Here is a 24,499-nt window from a genome sequence, read left to right on the forward strand (position 1 = left end):
AAACTGTCAATGATTATGACCAACACAAAGTCGGGTAGGTACATAATTAAACTGAGAAAGAATGTCGAATAAGAGGTTAATTAAAAAGAGATTTTTGTGTATCAAAATATGTACTCTAAAATGAATAAAAACAAGAACGAACTGTTGGATTTTTATTCATTTTTATGGCCGAGTTTTCACAGTTGAGGATTTTCTATGATTTCGATGGCAAAACCAATCACGGATTGCATAAATATGGCACACAATAAATGAGTTTAAACTGACAGAATGGTGTCAGAGTATATTTTGTATCGTGAAAATGGCTTTAAGATGGTTTTATGTATGTGTGCGTGATGGCATACGCATTATATTGCCAGTTTGAATCAAATAAAAGCTGCTTGCGTTCAGATCACTTCTTTTGCCAAGTGCCTCAAGTGTCGTTTGCTGTTTGGTTTCATTCAAATAAGGCGACGACACCTCGTTTCACTCAAGATTTTTATTCATTGTAGTGGATTCACAGTGACAACTTTAAAGATTTTCTTTCTTTCTTTATTCTCTTTATTTCTGAATCGTTTCTGCTCAGACGTGTCTTCTTTTCGTTCTTCATCTTTTCATTCTCTCACTTTCTCCCTATTCTTTGCGTCTTTCCTTTTTTGCCTCCCATTTCTGTAGTAATTTTCCCATTTTTATAACTCAGCCTGATTTTGTTCTTTTATTTATTTGTCTGTGTTAATTGCTCTGTCTTTCAAGTGCTTCTTCTATTATTCAAGATTATGCCTGTTTATCTTGTTCCTCTTTCTGTTTTTCTACATTTATCGCGTTAATCTTTCTTTTCGTTTACTTGTTCATCTTTTTATTAGTTTTCCCCGTTTATGTTTTGTAAAGTTTATCCCTTGTTTGTTCGAGTAATTTGTCAATTATGATAAAAATATATCCGACTACATTGCAAATTCAGAAATCTCATTGGCTGCCACAGTTGGCCAGTTTGGGCAATTGGATAGTGTATTCATTCTGGGGCTAAATTGGTTGTTGGTTAGAATCTCATTGGTAGGTATCAATATTTTACTAATGTCTGTACGTGGTAAATGAATTACATTAGCCAGTGAGACTACAATCCTGCTTATTGGAGGCTTCAAGTAACTTGAAACAAAATTCCATGTTTTGTATTTAGAACACAATTTCCAGATGAGCTTATCCAATAGGTTTTAATGCTAATTCTATCCAAGAAGGGTTGTAACCTTTCGGAGATGGGATATCCACGCACACATACGAATAGATGGATAATGATCTTACATACTAGGACTTTATATTATCTCTGAACTTATGATTCGTGGTGCTCCTTTTGTAATCTTTGTTATAAAGAGATACCATACACATCGAAAGAGATTAACATCAGAATCGAACTCAGTACACTTTCCTTCTTTACCAGATTCCATCTTCGTATTTCAAGTTAGGCCCAATGGCCTGTGATGGACAACTAATTTGGGTTTCTGTGAAACTGATAACTGCTTATAGTGCGGTTAACCCTATCTATAATGTCTGTGTATACCGCATGCATTCTTCTGTTCGCCTGCTGTGAGCGATGAAAGAGTTTCGCAGAAGAAAAACCCACGCAACTTTCGTATGAGACCGGTTAACTCACCTTTAGTTCAAAAGCCATGATAGTTCTTCGCGTCCTAGAGGCGTTCGCACCCAGGTCTTTCGAAGCAATGGGTATCGTCGATACCAACCATTACACAGACCCCTTTTACAGATTAAGAATCAATACCTTTTAACATGAGACCATAATATATTTCGTTGAGTTACTATTGAGTTAATTTAGTTGAGAATTGCAATTGATAACCAGCATGGATTTTAATGGAAACATCCCCATAACAACACCCAGTAATGAAATAAAATTCCCTCTGTTTTTCATTGCCACAAGATAAAGAACGTTCTTTCCAAATGAATAATTTTTGTTGAATTTAACTTAAATATCCACTAATTAATTAAGAGTAAATATCATGACAAGATTTCCAAATCCTTCCTATCTTTAGAAACTTTAAATGAATTGTCCTAATCTCGACAACTTACGGTACATTTGGGAATAAATGGATTTTTCCTTTGGTTAGATACTATTTATCTTTCTTAAAAAAACTTAATAATAAGCTCTTTTCTTGAAGAAAATCCTTATGAATTGCCTTCGAAATATATTGAGATTTCGTGTAGGAAGTTTTTCTTTCTCTTTCAATCTGATATTTATTAACATTTTCTTTCCATTCTAAATAACAAACTAAAGAACTCGCATGCCCGTTTGAGATGTACTTTAGTTTCTTTATTCACGAACTGTACGTGTTTTTTTTTTAATTTGTATTTCATCTTTCTTTAGATATGATCATTTAAAAAAACCCAAATGAATTGTTTGTTATCATTGTAACTCCCCCCCCTCCCCCAACGAAGCGTATTGGCTAAATGCATCTATAACTGTCAGAATGTAATTCCTCTTTTTTATCGTAAGATTTGTAAAGTCTTCATATCTATTAACTTAGATTCCTGCTGGGAATTGAAGACAAATACGAAATCCCTGTGTTTACCGATGCTCGTGTTGAAATGTTCTTTAAACGTATCTTTTTGGTTTCACTCGGCATGGCTTTTATTTCGATGATAATAACATGTGTTTCCAATTCTAATAAATAGATTTTAAGACGTGAGTAATCATTCTGTTTTGGTATTTTTATTATTGGATAAAACATCTTGTTTGCCGTTCCAAAAAATTTCAAACATTTCTTCATTTTACCGTATGGGATTGATTTTCGCTAGAGTAAAGGAAAAGTCAGCAAACAGGATGATTGTTGTATTTCCAAAAGCTATAAATTAAAACCGACCGAGTGTCCAGCAGTCCATCCCATCATTCATATTATTATTATATGGGGTTACGATCATCCTGACTTTTATGAAAAATTCAATAGATAATTTCAGATTTCTGTTCAGAAAACCAGATCTTTTAATCCATTTCAGGTCTTAAGCAAGGTGATATTGATCACATCCCGAAAAATAAAATCATTTCGCACCTAATAAAATAGTTCAGTGAAATTCGCAAAATGGAATATCGGAGCTGGATTTAAATGCTCTATAGGTCATTCAAAGACAAGTTTGTAGGTTTCATGGTGCACGTGATCGGAGCTGGATTTAAATGCTCTATAAGTCATTCAAAGACAAGTTTGTAGGTTTCATGGTGCACGTGATCGGAGCTGGATTTAAATGCTCTATAGGTCATTCAAAGACAAGTTTGTAGGTTTCATGGTGCACGTGATCGGAGCTGGATTTAAATGCTCTATAGGTCATTCAAAGACAAGTTTGTAGGTTTCATGGTGCACGTGATCGGAGCTGGATTTAAATGCTCTATAGGTCATTCAAAGACAAGTTTGTAGGTTTCATGGTGCACGTGATCGGAGCTGGATTTAAATGCTCTATAGGTCATTCAAAGACAAGTTTGTAGGTTTCATGGTGCACGTGATCGGAGCTGGATTTAAATGCTCTATAGGTCATTCAAAGACAAGTTTGTAGGTTTCATGGTGCACGTGATCGGAGCTGGATTTAAATGCTCTATAGGTCATTCAAAGACAAGTTTGTAGGTTTCATGGTGCACGTGATCGGAGCTGGATTTAAATGCTCTATAGGTCATTCAAAGACAAGTTTGTAGGTTTCATGGTGCCCGTGATGCCTCTATTGATCTCAAAAACATAAAATGCCCGATTATATTAATGAAAGGTTGAAACATTTTCTTGAATTACTTTATTATGTGGCACCTTCAAGTAATCCAAGAACTCATCGAGTTAGGACACTCTACGACGCCAACACACCACCAACTACACACACACAACGCCGCTACCATCATCTGCGCATAATCCTATGTACTGCTCACCACCAGTAGTGTTTTTGTCTGCAAATTGGGCGTGTTTTTTATTCTATGAAAACCCTGCTACCCTCGTATGAGACCGGTTAACTCACCTTCCGTTAAATATGTCCATATAAAGATCCCTCTCGTCACGACGACAGTCTGGTATTGAACTACAGAACGCAGTTTCTTTTCATTTTATGCTAGTGTTAAATGTTCTTTAAACGTATTTTTGTTTGGTTTAACTTGCCATGGTTTTTATTACGCTGTTAAGAACACGTGTTTCCAATTGTAACGAATAGGTTTTTGATTCCATTAGATATTCTTCTCCAAAAGAGTATATTACCATCTGCATTAGAGTTGGCTACGTCCATAATGTAGCATTTTCTTTTGTGAAAAGATAGAGAGATCGGATTATCAAAATAAATATCTATCGTCGTATGTTACGCTTTCGCGCAGGCCTACACATTTTACCGCGTAACAGTTTGGTTGCTCCTTATTCCCGGTAGTATCATATGTCTGTCAAACACTCTGTCAAAGCGTGTGTTCACGGGTTGGTGCGCGGGATGAAAATCCCCAGATAAACTGGCGGGAAAAAACCCTACTGTCCACGCCCAAAACCGGCTAACTTGGCTATGGCTGAGGAAGATCCTTAAGCTCCTCAAGTCGTAAACGGGAATCGAACCTAGGACACTCCTTTCCTAGGCATAGGGTTGCGAAGCGCGTAACCATTAGGCTAACCACGCGCTGATAAATAAATGAATCATGAATAAGGTTATCAAGTAAATAATAATAATAATAAATAAAGATAGGCCCGAACGAAGAAACAAAAAGAGATATAAAGGGATCACTAAGTACATAGCATATTACACTCGGGTATATAACTTCTTTCATCATCAATTTTACGGTCCTTAAATTAGATGCTGCATATTATGTCTGAAACTTGTCTTTGTCTTAAGCTTTTCACGAACCAGTGAGGTCCTTTAGCTGCGGACTTCACAACCGAGAACGTATCGAGGATAAGGTGGTTGGCCCTATGCCTTCCGGTGTGTCCTATATCTGTAGATGCGTGTGTTCACGGTGCCGGTTTGCCTGTTTTGGGGGACGAAAAACCCGAGTTTCTGGGTGAAACATCACCCTACCTCCGTAGGACATCGGCTAATTCACCTTTAATCGAAAGAAACAGAAACCCGATAAAGGTTCCTCACATTACTGACGGGAATCGAATCCCAGATCTTTCCGACCAAAGGGCTTCTATACCGACTGAGCTACGGAGGCTCCTTATGTCTGAGACTTTGTTTTTCTTAAATGTAAGCGATCAGGAATACAAATCACACAATCTACTCTCAACGCAAGGAACGTTCCGAGATTTTTTTTTTCTCTTTATTCATATTTTACTTGGACTTCGGAGTAAACTTGTAACGCAGGTTAAGCTGAGTTATATTAGACGACACAAACTATTTCTAACACATAAATACGCTTGCTTCTAACGAGATCCACTCTACCGTCAGTCTTTTAGCCTTCGTCATATGCACAGAAAATGTAACAAAGACAAAATTTGTCGGAGTTGACATTTCCCATATATGATCACCATCCTCACGAGATAGCATTCAAATGGCAACTCGCCGGGCTTTCTCTGTTATACGAATCGCCCAATTAAGGGGAAATCCTTTATCGGAGAATACATAACCGAAAACAGTGTCGTGTGAGACTTGCATCTATCTCCGTGCGTGCCTCTTTGTGATATCTGCGGAAGTCATGTTTTAGAGTGCGCTTCCGTCTCCATATGGAAACCATCTGTTTGATGACTATGCAAGTAGTTCGCCGTTCTAATTTTCCCTCCCTACTACACGTTCAAACTAGTCTTTCCCCCCCCCTATCGATGGTAATTTAATTATGCTTTGAGTAATTAACGAAGTCAATTATGCATTGAATCCCAACCTTGTTTAATAACCACATTTATGTACGGTACAGCCAATACTCACTTCCGTCGAGAGTTCGGTTGAAATGATAATTACTTAAAAGAATAACATGAATGGCTAATGAGCGTATTTAAAATTGTTACATTTATGCTAGTGGCTCCATCTTTAGTTAAATATTTCTTTTTTTTAGCGCCAGTTAACGAAAAAAAAAAAAAAAGGAACGTCAACCGGATGCAAAACAAAGCCAAAGATGCTCAGGTACAGACCTGAGCTGTATGAAGCGGAAAATTAATTATCGGTAACTAATTACTTTACTACTGTAAGGTATAGGAAACCGCTCTACCCGTTAATACATTTAATTATTTAGTAATTATTAGTACGTAGCCGTTAACAGAAGGGAGGTGACTACAAGAATAAATTATATCACTTTGTTGGATATGCCACGAAGGCGTGCACTCCGAGGCAACAATGGCTTGATAGAAATCAATCCAAGATCAGCAGTAGCTTGCCCTCTACGTATTTTACGGTCAACCAATTATTGCGTTCATTACAGTGACATGCGTTTGCCATGGCTGATCCTCAAATATTTAAAGTTCAAGCACTCAAATATGTATATTAATATAAGATGGATATTTACGTGTGTCGTTACGAACTGCATTAATAAGTAAAACTGTGTGCGAGTATTTAAAATCATAATTTAGATGCTCAACAGGTGGCATAAGTGTTTATAAATCCACGAGGAGGATACGATGGATTTAAAATTTTAATATGATAAACGGCAAGTGGATTATTGGAGAACGGTCGTGCTTCTGGATAGATTTTGTGGGATATGTTGAGAGATTTTGCGCTAATTATTTCGTGATCTTAGGAAGGTAGAATCTGTTTTGGAAGACGAGGTTAAGCAGAGTGTATAAAGTTAATAAAAGGACTCAGAACTAAATTAGAGAATTGATGGGACTCAAAAGAATAAAGAGTATAATAAAAACAGAACTAAACAGAGCATGAGATGGAGGTAATACACGCTTATACACTTGCGCAATACGCACGTCACAACAGCTGCTATTATTGTACCAGCTGGTGCAGTATTTGTCGATAGTCTTCAATTGACTATTGCTTAGCAGCAGTCAGCGCATCGTCGAAACGTTGATCAGATAGCCAACAGTTAAAGCCAATTTAGCTAATGAATAGTGGAACATTATATACCATTGACTATAACCATGTATTCGTTACTGTCTATTTCTTTGAGGGTACCCAAAACAAACGCTCACTACCTTCCAACGAATATTTAGAGTATTTCATTTCGAAAATCTTTTGAATTTAATTTCGAGAACGATTTGAATAGGAGGAAATCTTGTGTAGGAGAGGTAGAGAATCAAGAGGTTCAACCTTGCACTTAACAACAACTTCAAAAGGAAACCTTTTTTTTTTCTTTAATTTTATAGAATATTTATTTCAATGCAATTCGGAACATCCAACTAAATCCCTTAAAAAAAAAAAAAAAAAAAAAAAAAAAAAAAAACGATAGTCTGATTATGTGTATCCGTTCTCTCTTCAATAACTCACTTAGGCATACAACACGCTTTACCTATCTCTATTTTTTTAATCTTCATTCCGAGTACTCTCATTGTATTCTTTGTCACAAGGAACCAATGGAAATTCGTTCGCCAAAGGTTTAATGCCACAACTTTTCCCCCTTTTTTTTTCCAAGTTAGAAATTCCACAAGCTTTTAACTTCTTCAGTAAGCATGTCAAGACAGAAGAGATAACTGCGTTAAGATAAGAAATTCATGCCTTTTGAGAAAACTCTATTGTGTGTGTCGAGACAGGCATAACATCATCTTTCAGGAAAAAGTAGAATTATGCTGTCTCAGCATTTTTGTGGATAAAAACGGCGCAATAAACGAGAAAACACCTTATTTGTCCAAGTTGTTATTTGCTAACACAAGAATCTCACAGGAACTTAATCGAATACAACACACAAGTACCGCAAACAGCAAGAGAAATCCTAATTTTTTTTTTTTTTTTGTATCGTAACATCTGTTCTTATCTTTCTAATGTATTCTGAACTACAATTTCCCAGCGAAATCAGAAACAATCCGAATATCTCTCTGAATAATGTATATTTGTGATTTAATAACGTACAAGATGAGATACTTAGTATTTATTGTGCGTGTTCCGTACATAAAAACATCGCTTAACACTTTTTTTTTATTCACTTCAAATGTTTATATACTCAGTAAGATGGCATTCCTTAGTTGAAAGAAACTGGGTTGTAAAGAGAAAAATACGTTAATTCAACTCGACAAGGCGTTACTGTATTTCTCTGAAGGGTTTTTTCTCCTCAGCTGAAGAGGTTAACTTTCTTTTGCATTTCCAAAACGAACATCAAGTCTCTAAACATGAACATAAATACGTAAATTCCTAACTTTGTATTTTTACGATTGGCTCTCATGAATACCATTGATAAAAAAAAAAAAACTTCTCGACTAATCAGAATATTAATATATGATTTAACGTCAGTTCAATGAAAAGTTGCCCTTAAACATAGTGAAATCTCCTAATTTAGAAATGCATTTAACACTATAATGCAGTTTAATATTCTTATTTTCAGACGTCCATCGATTTTGATATTTTCCTTTGCATATGACTTAGGCCTATTATTCAATCGTATTTCTTCATTCTACATTTATGATTTATATTTAGCTCAGGTGAATACTTGTTCTCCTTTTAATGACTATGAAGGCAATATATGTTTACGGAGCTCAGTCTAAACATCGTACATTTCTAATTTGATTTTTAATTGCTATTTTGCCATCACTTGTTGATGTGTCAGTTACTTCTCGACTTCATTTTATACGCGAGTAATAATGTCAACTGTATACCCGAAAGCCTTTATTTTGTCGGCCCATTTCGTACTTTTTCCCTCTACTTACTGCATGCTTTTTTTTTCTGACTTTCTCTGAGGCAATATGAAAGACAGCGGACAAGGGAAAAGAGAGGAAACGTATCCCTCTTGTTTGAGACGCCATACTAAAGGAGAAAGACTCAGGAGCTACGCCATTAGCTATTGTTATTTGTCTTCCTGTTTTCTTGGATCTCTTTGAAATTCTATGAGTTCGTTGAGAACTCCAAAGTTGAGAATATGCACTATGGAGCACCTTTCTCATATGTCATATTTTATTTACTTATTTGAAGTCTGGTCTGTGAAGAGACGAATTTTTAGGGTTTTTTTTTTTTTTTTTTTTAGAGTGTTTAAGCTAACCAGTTTCAAAATTAAAATGAGAGCTTTGTTTTATAACTCGGTTCAAATCCCGTTTGGAATGCGATAAACATTTATAAGGACTTTACATTTGATGGCATAGCAGCCAGTCTTAAAAGGAGATAGCATCGGTTTTCAATGTTCGTACAACACAGCGTGATAGAAACATAAATTTATATAATACATTTTTAATTCGATACATTCAAATTTTGTATTCATTTGCGTTTTATATATTATATTTTTAAAAATTCTTTTAGCATTTTTATATTTTTTAAATCAATTATTTCTTTCCTGTTTTGTGTTTGTTTTTGAAGACATTTTGTACCGATTGACAAAAAATCCCATTTCGTATGTATTTAGTACGTCTAATGGTTTATGGCCAAGTAACAGGACTTATTAAACCTAATTAATACTATGGTAAGTTAATTATATTTCCATATTCTACTAATATGTGTGGTTTCGATTTCATTTCTTTGTTTTGCAGAAGGGAAACCTATATCTGCCACTCTATATCGTACCGTATGGTTCACCTTCAGTTGAAAAGTCCTACAGACTGAGATACAGAGGCGCAGCTTTACAACTATTGTGCTTCTTTGATATTTTTACGCATCTACATCCATTTTTACTAGATTCTTCTTGATTGCTTAAGGGACTTTTAAATCTACGTGCTCTATAAATTATATTATGTTTTGTAACCCACTACGAAATGCTAGCTTATTTTATGTACGAGCTTTCCTACGAGAAGTGTGATCCATATCATACTTCGAAAACTTCTGTAACTTCTAATACCGAAATTCAATTTTGATGTCGCTTCTCCATGATAGATTTGATTTGCGGTCCTCCCATCTGGGGATACTTCCATTTATCTGTGAACATTTTCATGAGCAAAGGTTTTATTTTTTGAACGCAACATTTACTAGACGGTCCTTATTCTGCTATTTTCAGACTTTAAAAAAAAAGTCTTTGTTGTAGTGAATTGAAAGCAATATTTCAGGCCGCTTTAGCTGTCTTTTAGAAATATCTTTTCAAATTTTATTAAACATATTCTCCTATCTCATAATCTTTTTCTTCTATATGAACAAAAATTATACCGAATGATTATTTTGCGATGTTTGAACCATAATGTTATTTTGCTGATTGTTTATAATCAGTTCTATATCTATTTTTTATATCTTTCTCAATGAATCATAACTTCATTATTATTATTTACGATAAGATTGTCCATGACAGTTTAGATCTTAACATATTAGTAAAAGAGGTGGTTTTTGTATGTGACTCCCAAGTGCGAAAGGTCGTAAACCTATTGAAGATTAGCACTAGGTGAGTTAAGGATAAGATAATCCAGATCTCTGTCCTAGAGACCAAATGGTATTTTTGAAGCCCACCTCGAATACGTAGAGTGGTGTCTCACACCGGGCGATAATAATCATTTGGAGAGAGCAGAATGGATATCCACTTGACCATCCAATTATATGTTGTTCGCCTTGCCTAGTGAAAACAACAGGGGCCTTGTTTAACCGGCGACGCCCCCAGCCGGCATGAAATTCTGTCATTGTACCATCATTTTAAATTGTGGTTTAAGCCAGTAAGAGTACAATTTGGTCGGTTAAATCCTAAATTGACAGCCCAAGTATCCAGGTAGATACCCACGAGAAAGTGAAGATTGAACATTAGGTCGGAAGCCCTGGTCGGTTCTCAGCATCCCTTTAAAGGAAATGTGGAGGTCTCCTCTCAGTTATACAGCTTGGACCCTTAAGCACCCCAAGCCAATTACAAAAGCGAAATTATCTGGGACCTAGCTCTACAGGGCAAACATATGCTTTTTTATGACACTTCGGGCTTCCAGTAAATAAATAGGGTAGTGGTATAACATCTGCAAGTTAAAATCATGTATCGAATGATTTTCATCAACATCAGTGTCAGCTGAAGTGAGCCTGTTGGTTGCAAATCGGAGACAGTATCCCCTTAGTCACTTAGACTTTTAGTACCTCTGATTTGTGAAACTCCCTTATGATCCAATGTAAATAAAATATTTGTTTATGCGGATAGATTCAAGTGAGAAATCTTAAAGGGCTTCAAATATCTTAAACTGCAAAGAAGGGTCTGTATAATACTAGAAAACATTACTATCTCCGCGCGACTGTTGTAGTTTCAATATAAGCTGTCAAAATTATGAATAAAACCTATTACCATTGAAATACTCGCCCACGTCTTGGCTCATTTACGTATTGCTTTTCCAGGCAGCAAAAATGATTAACTTTAATGGACCATCAAAACATTTTGAAAACAAAACGAAAAATAAAAGAAGAAATTAGACAGTTAAAACACTCGATCGATACGAGTCTAATACATCTTCTCTAATGGGCTTCTTGTCATTAATAGATGAAGAATATTTCCTGTTTTAACCCCACGATCCAATAAAGTTTCAGCCAGCCCGACAGTTACTAATTACTGGAATCCATCGGTGAGCCTTACATGCACGTGCAACGAGTGAGCAATAATCTTCATTGTCGAAACAAGTTGTTTTCGATCCCCCACTGCCGTCAAAATAAAGATTCCCCCCGCAGGTATCTATTGAAGACAGGTCATTAAAAATTTGTCACGTAATTTGCATATCTTTTAACATTGTCAGCGCTTAAAAGTCTTTGCTATAAATTTTAAGCCTTTTTCTTTTTGACGAAGTTAACGACACATACAAGGCCTCGTAGACAGGAACGGACTGACAATCGATTATCGACAATCCTAAAGCTTAAAAAAAAAAAAAAAAAAAAAATCCACGCTAAATTATGATACATAAAGCTGTAAAGTAGGTCAGAATTCGGGGTACCTCTCACTCCTCTCTGTAGTGCTCTTTTGCGAAGGCCAACATTCAGTAGAAACAGCTCCAAAAACAAATCGATTGAGGCTGGAAGCGTAGAGGAATAAAAGTTTATATTTATGAGGGGCCCTTTATCAAGATGAAGGATAACATTAACAGCTACGAATGATTATACACTTTGGACAATACATGATTGCATTATGCAATACAGATGTTTAGAGAAGTTATCGATTTTGAGTGCTATGTTTGGTTTTCAGGCTTCACGGCTTTGTTGTAAAGCCTATAATTTAAGAGTCAAACTTGCTGAGGCGTCAGAAGGGTTTCATCCATGAGTGAAGTAACACACTCCAGTAGTTTAGCGTGTATTCGTTTGGACGGGTGAATAGGCTGACGTTAAAGCCTCCTTTTCTAAGGATTATATTTTATAATAATAGACCTCTTTCTCGCGTTCTTCCATTTTATGCACTTATTAGCAGTCAAGAGCGACTGTGTGTGTTTGGCTTATTTAGATCGTTGATTGTACCTCCAAGTGTGAATATCGGAAAGTGGCTGCAAAGCACCTAACAAATGAGTTAAATTCTTGGGGAAGTTAATCAGTTTGCCTTACTCTCGACTTCTTTATTGATGGAACTGTTAAGTTCGAGGAGGAGTCTATTAATGCGTAGTCGATACAGTTTCGCAGTCGGATTGCCGGTGAGAGAATGATAGCCACGAGTCTTTCTGGCCATAATCCACTCTATTCGACTTGAAATTGCTAACCTGCCTTGTTCGTGTCGACCAAGTGAATACGAAATAAAGTAGCTTCGATAAGGTCAACAAACTCTAGAGCAGCAACCCCTCAAGACATCAGATCCATTGCTTGAACACAGAATAGAAGCAAACAACAAGAAAATGTCTTTGTGTTACAGAAAATAAAGTAATTGCTATTGAAGAATGCCCGCTAGTCTTTGAAATTATTCATGAATTCGTACGATAGGCGATATTTTAGTAATAGGTTTTCTTCCTAATAATAAAACACCTAATATTTTCGCTGTTCTTGATTTCGAAATTTTTAATCCCTTAAAACAGGCCAATAGGCCTTCTGGCCTGTTTTATTCTTACATCTTATGGTGGAATTATTTATTTAGATATTCAAATTAGATAAATTTGAATTAATTTTAATTTCTTTGGTCTGTCGTTGTTTCTATTTTTATTATAGGACTGGATATATTCTTGATTAGCTATGAAATTTGCTTTGATATTTCTCTTGTTTTTAACCTGCGATTATACCTTTTATCTGTATTCTATTAGATGCTAAAGTTGACTGTTGAAACCATAATGTATAAATCCTAAATTAGAATCAAATTTATTTATTATATTCTAATGATTTCTCACAATTTGCTTTAATTTAAACATTGCATCTGTTGTTGGTTTGCTCTAAATATTACTCCTCAGGTAATTCAACCACATTATTTATTATAATTTACTATATTTTGTGCACAATTGTAATGTTATGCAAAGCAAATATATTCCCATTTCGTTCTCATTCTTCACTCATTCTTTTATTAATTGTATAATTTCGTATTTTAAAGGCTCATTCATGTTTATTCTAGATGATTTTCTTCAATGGCTTTTATTTTTGTTTTCAATATTTTTGTGTTATTTAAATAAGTATGTTATTCCTTCATTGTCTTTTGTTATATCATCTTCATTCTTCCTTGTGTATGTAGAGATTTCTAAAATTATCTTTAGTTTTTTTTTTGTGTTGAAATCCTTTTCAGAAATATATTAATCCTGATGCGATCTCTAATAGACTGAAGGCAAGTTAGTTCATAAAGACCTATTTCCCCCCCCCCACACACACACACACGTTTAAGAAACTTGGGATTTTTTCCCTAAAAAAAAAGAAAAACAGGACGTACTAGAAGCAACAACACGCTTAATTTAAAAGGCAAAGTGCTGGATTGCTGTCTTTATCTCCCCCCAAAATCTTATGTGCTTCAGGATAATATTAAATAACCACGATAATCAACTTCCACGAGGTTTTATGCTACCCTATTAATGGATATAAATGAAGTTGCTATTACTAAGACTGTTTGTCAAAAAAAAAAAATCTTGAAGGCTACCGAATTTCTTTGTCTGTGGCTCACTAACTTGTCTCTTGGACAAATCCTTCGCAAAGAATATCTTGTCTTAAGCTTTTTACGAGCCTTTAAGGCTTTTTAGCTGTGGACTTCGCAACCGTCTCGAGGATAAGGTGGTTGGCCCTATGCCTCCCTGTGTGTCCTATGCTCTAGATGCGTGTGTTCACGGGGACGGTTTGCCTGTTCTGAGGGACGAAACACCCGCGTTTCCGAGTAAAAAAAAAAACAAAAAAAAAACCCTACCTCCGTATGAGACAGGCTCTAACCTCTCGTCGAAAGAGAGATCAGTTAAAGGCTGCTCACTTCACGGACGGGAATCGAGCTCAGATCTTTCCAACCAAAGGGCTTCGTCTATACCGACTAAGCTACGGAGATCCCCCTTTCGAAAAGAAAGGGTACCTATTAATCTGCGATACTGCTCTGTAATCTAATTTATTACTTAGCGGTATCGCGGGTTACTATATTATTATTATTGCTATATTATCCGCATGGTCAGCCTAGTGGCTTTGCCTGGGGAAGGAGTGTCCTAGGTTCGATTCTCGTCAATGACATGAGGAGCTTAAGGATCTTCCTCAGCCATAGCGAAGTTAGCCGGTCTTGGGCGTGGCCAGCAGGTTTTTCCCCCCAGCTTATCTGGGGTTTTTCATCCCGCAAACCGGCCCCGTGAACACAGACACTTCAAGCATAGGAATATAGAACTTAATCCCTCATTAGGAGGGCTCAACCAACCCTAAGGGGAGTTCGAGGAACGGGTGTGTGTGGGGGGGGATCCTCACATGAATAAAATAAATAAAATAAACTACTACCTTACTATATGTTATCGCTGTCGAAGTATTTATCCATTATTTGTAAAAATTCTTTTCTTACCAAATAATAGAGTTACACTTTAAACTTTCTGTCTATTTTGAGCCACGTTTGTGGCTCAAAATAGGAATTCGCTTTTAAACGTTATGACACTAGGGTAGAGTTTTTCTGTTCCATCCCTTCAGGAAAGGGTATTGTTATTATTTCATTCTATCCGTCCGCTTGAATTCTATGTACGGTTTATAGATATTTACGCCCGACAATTCGCGGAGAGCTTTGGACAGACAACCAACATTATGTTACTTGCTTGCATTGTTGTCAGTACATATTTTCCAACTTGTTGTTCTGTCTTATGTGGAACGTCTTAAGAATAAAAGAAGGAAGAAAGAAATGCTAACGAATAATAATGTTTATAATGCATTATTTAAACAAGTGCGGAATATTAGTGTCACTCTTGACTGGTTTATAAATGGTAAGCGCGTTTCACGGCATACCTGTTTTTATTAGGAAAGTGTGGTGAACACATCGCCCTCCATATCTGCATTTTCTAGCGCTTTCTTGCTAAAACTGGAATCAGCTTAATATAAGCTTCTTAGGGATTGAGAGACTGAAGTGTTGTTCTTTGATATTATTTCAAGCAAAAAAAAAAAAGTAAAGTGAAAGTGACCGCATTTTCTTTCAATTTTATTTAAGAAAATGCCGTAGTTGGAAAGTAATCATAGATTACTTGAGATACGTTTGAAATGGTCTTAGTAATTCTAAGAAAAGTTTTGTTTTCAATGCAGTTTTACTCAGTGAGAAAGGATAAAGTATTCACGTTTCTAAATAAATTAAATTAACTAAAAAAGCAACCTAATATTCACCAAGAAATAGACGTTTATGGAAATGACACTATTTCTAGAATTTGCCATAAAGCGATTGAAGTTCTTACGTTAATATAAAGTGGTACAAACTCAGGTGTTACTATAAAGTGTTATGAAGGTGTTTCAGTTCTGATTTTATTAGGAAGGCAGTGCAAGCATCTGTGTTACTATGAAGAAGGTGAAAAAATATTCGTGTTATTATGAAGAAGGTGAAAAACCTTTCTATTATGAAGACAGTGAACTGAAGTGTTATAAAATGGTGCCAAATCTCGGTTTTTACTTAGAGACTCAGGCGTTACTATAAAGTACAAAGAAGGTTTTGCAGTTTTATATTGTTATAAAAACAGTGAAAAACGTGTGTTGTTATGAAGAAGGTGTTGAACATGTGTGTTATTATGAAGACTGCAAAACATCTGCGTTATTATGAAGAAGGTGCAAAACATCTGGGTTATCATGAAGATGATAGAATCTCTAGTGTTATAAAATGGTATCGTAGTTCTGATGTTATAAGGTGTTGCAAGTTCTGATAGTATGAAGGCGGTGCAAAACCTGTTATTGATTATGACTGCAGTGCAAGCTTTGGTGTTATGAAAATAGTTGTAATTCAATTATTTTTTTACAATTTTAATAAGTTGAATTCGAATGCAGAATGTTTGTTAGATAATAGCACGCATCCTATTAAGGCGATGAAAGTTAAATGACCTCTTACCACATCACAACCTCTTATTACACAGCAGCTGTCTCTTATACACGAAGACTTCAGAATCTATAAATGCAGCAGTATAGGGAGAAGAGAAAAGAAAACTGTTTATATTTTGTATAAAGCATTGGATGCTGTATTATGCCGGAGGAAACACTAGTACAGGATGGTTGTTCTAGAGAATTGAGGTAGATGGAATAGAGAAAAAGCTGATTTGATGAGTTTATGGTAGGAATGTGTAGTGGTGTTGGTTAGTTCCCTCTCTGGCGTTTCTCTACACTCTCCGAAAGTGGAGAATGACGAATGCCATTTCGCTGAAAACCCGTCCATTAAAGTGTCGTTAGGAAGGGGAATACTTTACTGATCTAAGAGAGACGTAGTCACTTAGCCGAACAGTCTTTTTATTAGAGCTTTAAGAAACACGGAAGAGATTTTGGTACTCAACTTCCAGCATGCGAATGGTCTTTTTAAACTTAGAGGGAGATTTGGGATTTGCACAGGATTAGTAGGTAAACAAGTGAGAAGTGAGCAGTAAAGGTGACCAAAGATTTTTGAGGCCGTTGAGACTATAATGGATATTTGTGACAGGAAAAGCTAGAAGTAAATATCCCTTACCTACTCGTAAATTCACCCGTCCAGATCGAATGAACAAAATATTTTGTAGCTCGTCAATCGAAAAAACTTTCCATCTTTCTGAAACTGTGAAAAACAAAATGATGTTTTCAAGAAAATAAACTGTGTAAGAAATATTTGAGCATCAGAAATGGATGTAGAAAGTGGATGATAAGAAAAAGTTATCTTAGTATTGTATAAAAATAAAAGACGAAAACGGGGAACAGAAGAAAATATTACACAGGGCTCCAAATGGATGCAGAACAGGACCACAGCGTAATAAGCTAAACTTCTACTAGTGTGATGACTACATGCAACTGGATGATGACCGGCCCAATACCATCTTGTGTCAGATTTCTTCTTCAAGACTCTGGGTCAGGAAGAATCGTTGGGTCCAAGTACTCTTTCATACTCAAGAGGGTTCTTCAAGTGTCGGGTGCTAGCCAGACGGGAACACATTTAACGAATGCCATACCCTTGATATTGTCAGTAGATCGTGGCTTTAATGATGCTAATGTTAAGTGATGTAATACATGTTCACATTATAAAAAATAGAATATTAGTGTATTACTAATTAATTGAAAGAACAACAAATAAATGTTTGAAGATTTATTTTGAAGAGAATTTTTGAAGTGATATTGAAGTCGGCAATCCTTGGCATAGTCTCCATTTTGAATCAAACAGATGGATTACAGGCTTCAGAATTTATGACAGGATTTGGAATTGCCTTGTTTCGGGTAGTAGATGAACTTCGCTGGCTGATGTTAGATCATCATCCTGCTTATTGGAGAGGAAGCCTGAAATGGCTTGAAAAAATTCAAGGTTTGGTTTTTAGAAAGGCAAACATTCTTTATAGTGTGAATCTCTTCCAAATTGAATGGACTCCAGTGGCCTGATAAAACATATCTGCTCTCTCGTGATGCAAGTGCATTAAAATTAATGGCCGATTGTGGAATTAATAATTTCGAAATATTCTGCTTTTATTCTGTGATGATCATGTCTCTGAAATATATATATATATATATATATTTGTTTCATACCAGATAGCGCTGGCCTAACAGTGCATACTAAATTCTTTGACACTAAGTTAGAATAAACAGTTATAGGTTCCATTCTAGTCAACAATTCAAATCTTTGGGGCATGTAAATACGGATTTCTCAGCCAAGAAATTCGCTTTTTTTCGACTCGAGAAATCACAGAGATATTATTATTATTATTATGTGACACTTCGAGGGAGTCCAAAGACTATTCGAGGGAGAGTGCGCCAACAACATCGAACGATTGAATCCCTTCCAACTACTAACTGCGCTCAAACTTGCTTAACTTTTTTTTACGTGAGCCGAGGCTCTACCAATCGACCAACCTTTGCTGGCATATCAGTTACCTTCTTCATATTGTTATTCTTACCTCGTCTAGCACGCCGCATAAATGCACTCAACCGCGACATTCAGAGACTGGTTGATTACTGATTTCCAAAACAGTCACAGCTGAAAAATGCCATCTGCTTACTTTGAAGAATGAAAAGAAGTTACAAGAGTTGGAGTTTATTTATATTCATGTCAGTTTTTGATTTTCTGTCTCTCTAAGCGTGCTAGTTCGATCTATTGTTCGCCAGTAACTAAACTATCAAAAAAAGATAGTTTTGATAAGTACAAAAAAAAAGAAAGAAACTGATTATGCTGACCCCCTAGAATATATCGGGAAACAGGAAAGAAAATGCACTATGATAAAAAGTTTCCATTTAAATTAAGGGAGTAGTAATAAAAAGTTACGCTCTACTTAAAACAGCGTTAGGCCTAAGTAGCTTCCTGTGAGAGTAACCATCTGGATTCCGCTAATGCGATTAGTTTGAAATGTTTACATTATTCTCAGTATTTCATCTCACTAACGTCAGCAGTCTTAACATTTATAAAAAAAAAAAAAAAGAAGAAGCTAAGCGTGACTTAAAAAACTCTCGTAAAAGAGAGACAGATATATCCGTACACAATGCTGATGGATGTTAGATGATCATAAAATTGAATAAAGTGAAAAATTAGTTCTTTAATCGCTTCATATTTCTATATAACAAGGCAGATCATAGATAATCCACAAGTGGGTAACGCATGCTAGCTTTGGAAATAAATATTCTAACCATGAATTTCCATCTCACACAAGATCTGCAGAGCTCACGGTTTTCGCTCAAAATAGAACCGAAACTCTTCTGTTAGCACGAACGTCTGAAACCTATTGTAGATTTAAGAGTTCTATCGCATTTTCCATGGAGATGGCAACGAATGGTTTATTGAATGCCGACACTGTCACGCGTGGACATATTTGGGGACTTTTTTGCTCACTCCACGTGGGGCTTTTTGTAGCAGAAACGCGAACTTGCAAATTTTAATCCTCTTTCTTACAACAGCTGCCATTCAAACTGAAGTTATCTTTCTTTTTTTTTCGGGCTGCCAAACCTATTTGCTTAACCCACACACGACTGTTGTGCGACTGTGCTAAGAAGAGAATGCGCTTTCTCCGTGTGTGTGTGTGTGTGTGTGTGTGTGGTTCGTTTCAGCCTCTTTCCCATCTTTTCTTCTCTCCTTCTCTTTCCCCCCCTCCTCCTTCTCTCACTCCATCTTTCACTTCTTCATTCCGCAGTGTGCACTCGGTGACACGACAATCTCGCCTCTTCTTTGACCTTTCGTTTGGCGTAGCGTTTACTTGCGGTTACATTAGCAGACAACATTCCGTGTGAACGCTAACTTGCTGCTTCGTATAAGAATGCGGGATGAAATTCGTTTGCTACAACACTTATCGTAGCGGTCTTGTTAACGCCATGCGCTCGGGCTCGTGTTTCATCTCAACAATGACGCACGAGGGACTCCGGATAAAATATGCAGTCGAACAATGGAAACCCTCCCACAATTTCACACGACAATAATTTATTTCGGTGTCATCGCACGCTGTCCAATTGTAAACGAGGGATGGATGTAACGATTTTTTTTGTGCCTATGTCTCCATCTTCATTCTCTCTATTTATCTATCTCTCAATCCATCAGTTTATCCATTGCTTTATCTTCCATCAGTTTACCTATTTTTTTTCTATTTGCATTTCTCCATCAGTTTATGTACATTCTCTCCATCTTTCTCCATGAGCTTCTTTCTCTCTCTCAGTTTATCTCTCTTCTTTCTCCATTCACATCTCTATCTTACTCTGTTACTTTCATCCTTTTTTCTTTATCAGTCAGTTCACCTATTCTTCTCTCTCTCTCTCTCTCTCTCTCTCTCTCCTTCCCTTGTTGACATCCAGATAGAGCGACATTCAACACATATGTCCATTCTCATATCTATCTGTCCCTCTTTCTCTCTTCTATCTATTTGCATAGTGAGTCGAATCTTAATATATGCAGAAACCTTTCTTTTAGGATCCTTATATGAGTTTGATATCTCCAAATGTCAACGTTTTATTCATCGAAGCATTCTCAATCTCCTCTCTTCCTATTGTGGCTCTGTAGTTCATTCGGATCTGTGAATCGCCACGTACTGGCCAAAAACAGATGGGTTCCAATCCCGTCTATGCCCATAAGAGTCTTTAAAATGATTTTATCATATGAAAGCAAGTTAGTTGATCTCATATGGAGGGTAACGTTTTGCTTGATAAAAAAATATATCATCCGAAAAATTTCCCTTCATAAACCGATCTCATATGAAAATGACAATTTTTTTCCCTTCTGGTAACACAGATTCTCCCACAAGCAAAATATGGGGCGCACAATTATACACTAGGCCATAGCTTTAGAAACCCAATTCAACCAAAATAACAATAAACATTTCTTTCCCGCTAAGAATCAGTCTGCAATCCTACAAGGAATTGACCTTCTCGCATCATCTCGCATCGCATTGATGTTTTCTGAATTAGATAGCCGATGTTGTGTTGTTCTTTAGTTCTCTTATTATTTTAACAAATTAAAATGTACATTAGCAGTATCCAATGTATTATATTTGTGTACAGTGATGTACAGTATATTGCTGCAAGCTCAAAAGTATTGGGCCGCTTCTCCTGTGACCAAACCAACTAGTTAGATCGCCAATACACAGTGTGCAGCAATAATGAAAGGTGTGCATCAAACAGAGACAAACCAAATATAGACAGTCATTTTATACAATCATAAGCTATTTAAAACATTTTAATAACCTTTGTTTTGCTCCGTTATTTTTCAATTGCTTTGTGTTCACTCTCATAATCAGAACAAAATAACCGTTGTTAACCTAAATCATATTTAAAAGAAAGATAAAAGAAACAATTTGGTATCCTCTCCTACAACAATAAAACTCAAAGTGCTTCATAAAAATTGAACTAAAAAAAAAAATCCCCAAATAGAATTCGGATAAGATAAGGCAGATACGTTTTTATGTGGAAGGAACTCAAACTAGAATATCGCAGTTAACTTGTTTTAAACCAACATAACTTGAAGTAATCTTAGATACTCCTAAATATCGGACGAAAAAAAATTCAGAATTCCCGGAAGGACCTTGAATAATAGGCTCTACCTGGTTTGATGCTTTTAAGAATGGGACCGAGCTTAGGGTTCGTGAATCTGAGATTTGTGATCCTCTTCAGTCGGTTATCCTTTATATTGTTAGCAGTTGTTACCCAGAGCAATGACGTCATGTTAGACAAGTAAATGATATTTTTATCATTTTTGTATTATTCCATATTCCTTCTATTTTCATCTCTTGGTATTTTATTTATTCATTGTTTATTCTATCATGTTTTCGTTTTTGCTTTTTATTATTTATTCTCTTTTTTCATTTCTTTTATGTGTTCTGTTTTCCTTCTATTTTTCCCATTCAAAGACTTAAATTTATTTTTATTGCGCAGTTTTTTTTCTTTTCCAATTTTTTCTTTATTTGTTTCAGTTTGACTTTTTCGGTTCCACTTATTCTTTGTTTTTTTTTTCCGATTTTTTTCTTTATTTGTTCCTTTTCCACTTTTTTCCTTTTTATTTTCCACTTTTTTCCTTTTTATTTTCCACTTTCTTCCTTTTCTTTTCATGTTTTTGATTTTTTTTTCTTTCATTATTCTTCTTATAAAATTTCTTTCTTTCTTGAAAAGTTGCCATATATCGGATTTTTTGGATGTTACTATCTACGGCTCATCTGTGTTTATCCCTCATTCCGTACAGCTGCGTCCTCTGAAAACTAGCTATCACCGAGCTACTTTTTCATGCTTTCAGAAAATGCCAGTCTACTGTAGTAGCAGTAGTCAGTTCGTGAGCTTTTTTTTTTCACTTCGCTAGTATCAAATGCACAATCGAGAAGTGATTTTAGTTCACCGACTATTAACTGCCACTATAAAGTGTAGGTCCATAAAATGGATTTGGAGAAAGAACGTCTCTGCAGTTTATAAAAGGATTGATGCCATTGTTTGATAGAAGCTAAATGATGCCTTAAGAGGAACAAAAAATCCTGTTTAAATTCGTGTTACAGAGACATGAGTTTAAACATCGGTTTAGCACAACATAAGCAAGGAAAAAAATTAATATTTCACTCAGGAGAGTAAAAAAACAAGAGGTGAACACAAAAGAGATTTGTACTATAAGAGAACAAGAGAAAGAGAGACAGAACGATAAACAAGCTTTTCAGTATATAAAGAACAGACTAAGACGTCTCCTTGCAACCTGCTGGGTATTAAACTTCCAATTTATGCTACTGGACGAATTTAAGAAAATTGGTGAAATATATTACGTTAGGGGTTTTATTACTGCCATCCCTCTGCAGTATTTATGGTTATAACCCGATCGCTTTGTCTTCAAATACATATGTATAGAAAATCCTATCTATTGTTGACTGTATGCTACTGTTAGCAAACAGTCGAGTTAGTTGTATGCATCTTTTGCTGTTCATCGGCAATCAGATACCTCCACTGTATGTCATGTGTTATGTACGGACTTTGGAATTTCTGTAACATTCAAATATTATATTAATGCTGTTTACGATCGAAGTGGACTTTTTACGTTGGACTTTTAGGATGTGATAAACAATGTTTAGAAAGGCGTTTCGACTGGGAGGTATATTAACCGGTCTTTTACAGTGGTGACAGAATTTTTCTCGCCAGAAACTCGGGATGTTTGTAGATCAATTCACGAAATGCACACCAGTCTATGGAGATGGGATTAAGATGTGTCACTGTGAAACTTCAGTTTAATTGAGAGCCAAATTACTTGGTGGTAACAGGCCATTAGCCCAAAGGAAAATAAAGATGAAAACACGAAGCAATAAATATAAATCAACAACTTATATCGCATAGATTAAGCTTACCATTTTGCAACTGAATCGATTTATGAAATCAGTGATTAACAATTAAGTTCGCCAAACGTTTCATTGTTACAAGGTGGCATTTCAAGAATTAACAGTGTGGTATTATTGAACTCGGGATTCGACGAATAAACAACATTCTACAGTTAAATAAAGCATTTCAAATTTTCCTAACTAGTTTAGGAATACCTTTAGGAATGCCTAACAGATTTACCAAGATATTTTTCTAATATCTTGATAAAACAGTCCTGATTTATTGGTTGGTTTAAGACCGATATAATATAATGTCTCTCGTTTCCATGACAACAGCGAGATGCGTCGTTAAGAACGAAATAGGAGAGACGTGTAGCTTGGTGGTAGGAGGCTCGCTGTTCTTTCCAAAAATTTGGACTGTTTTCAGCCAGTCTGCATACTTTTTCGGAGCATTTGAATTATATATATATAAAAAAAAAGGAATAAAAAATTATTTTAAAAATTGAAATATTATTTTTAACTTTAAAAACGAAACCAGATTCTTTTGAACTGAAAATGAAGGAAAAAAAACAACTAAACTATTTATTTTGAATAGAAAACAGAATGAAAATGCAAATGGTCCATTTGTATGATTCTTCTATATGGATATTCATCTGCCTGATCCCTATAATTTCTTCGCATTTGTCTTCTTCTTTTATTCATCCACTCATAGCTAACGGTAAGCGGTTCAATTTTATTAACTCTCTATCCAGCTAAGTTTCACATATGTTCTATAGATTCGGAAAATAAAATTAAAATATTCTGCGTAAAAGAATTTATTATAAAATTCGGTATAAACTCTTATATGTTTTAATAAACAAGGCACAAAATGTGTATACGAGTAGAAATACATAATAACAAGAATGATATTGTAATCTAAATAGAGAAATTTATAAGTAACTTTTAACGATACAAGCAGACTGGCTGGTTAGAATATCCGCTCTCAAACCAACAGGTTCGTAGTTCGAATCTCTCCGTGGGCTTGGATGTTTGTGATGGCCTTTAGATGGAAGATGAATTTCATGGTCCAATGTGAGATCGCCTTCCCGCTTATAGGAAGCTTCAAGTGACTTGAAAAAGTTCCTTGTTTGAACTTTAGAGCAGGGTTTCCGATTATATAAAAATGAATAAAAATACAAATATATATAATTCATAACAGTAGAAAAAATTCTTTGCGCATCCACGTACCATAGGTTTCGCATAAAACCTTTCGTGGGAGGAAGAGCCACAAAAAAAAA

This window comes from Typopeltis vanoorti, chromosome 6 (assembly GCF_054136105.1).
Source record: "Typopeltis vanoorti isolate ZY-2024b chromosome 6, IOZ_Tvanoo_1.0, whole genome shotgun sequence".
NCBI lineage: Eukaryota > Metazoa > Arthropoda > Arachnida > Uropygi > Thelyphonidae > Typopeltis > Typopeltis vanoorti.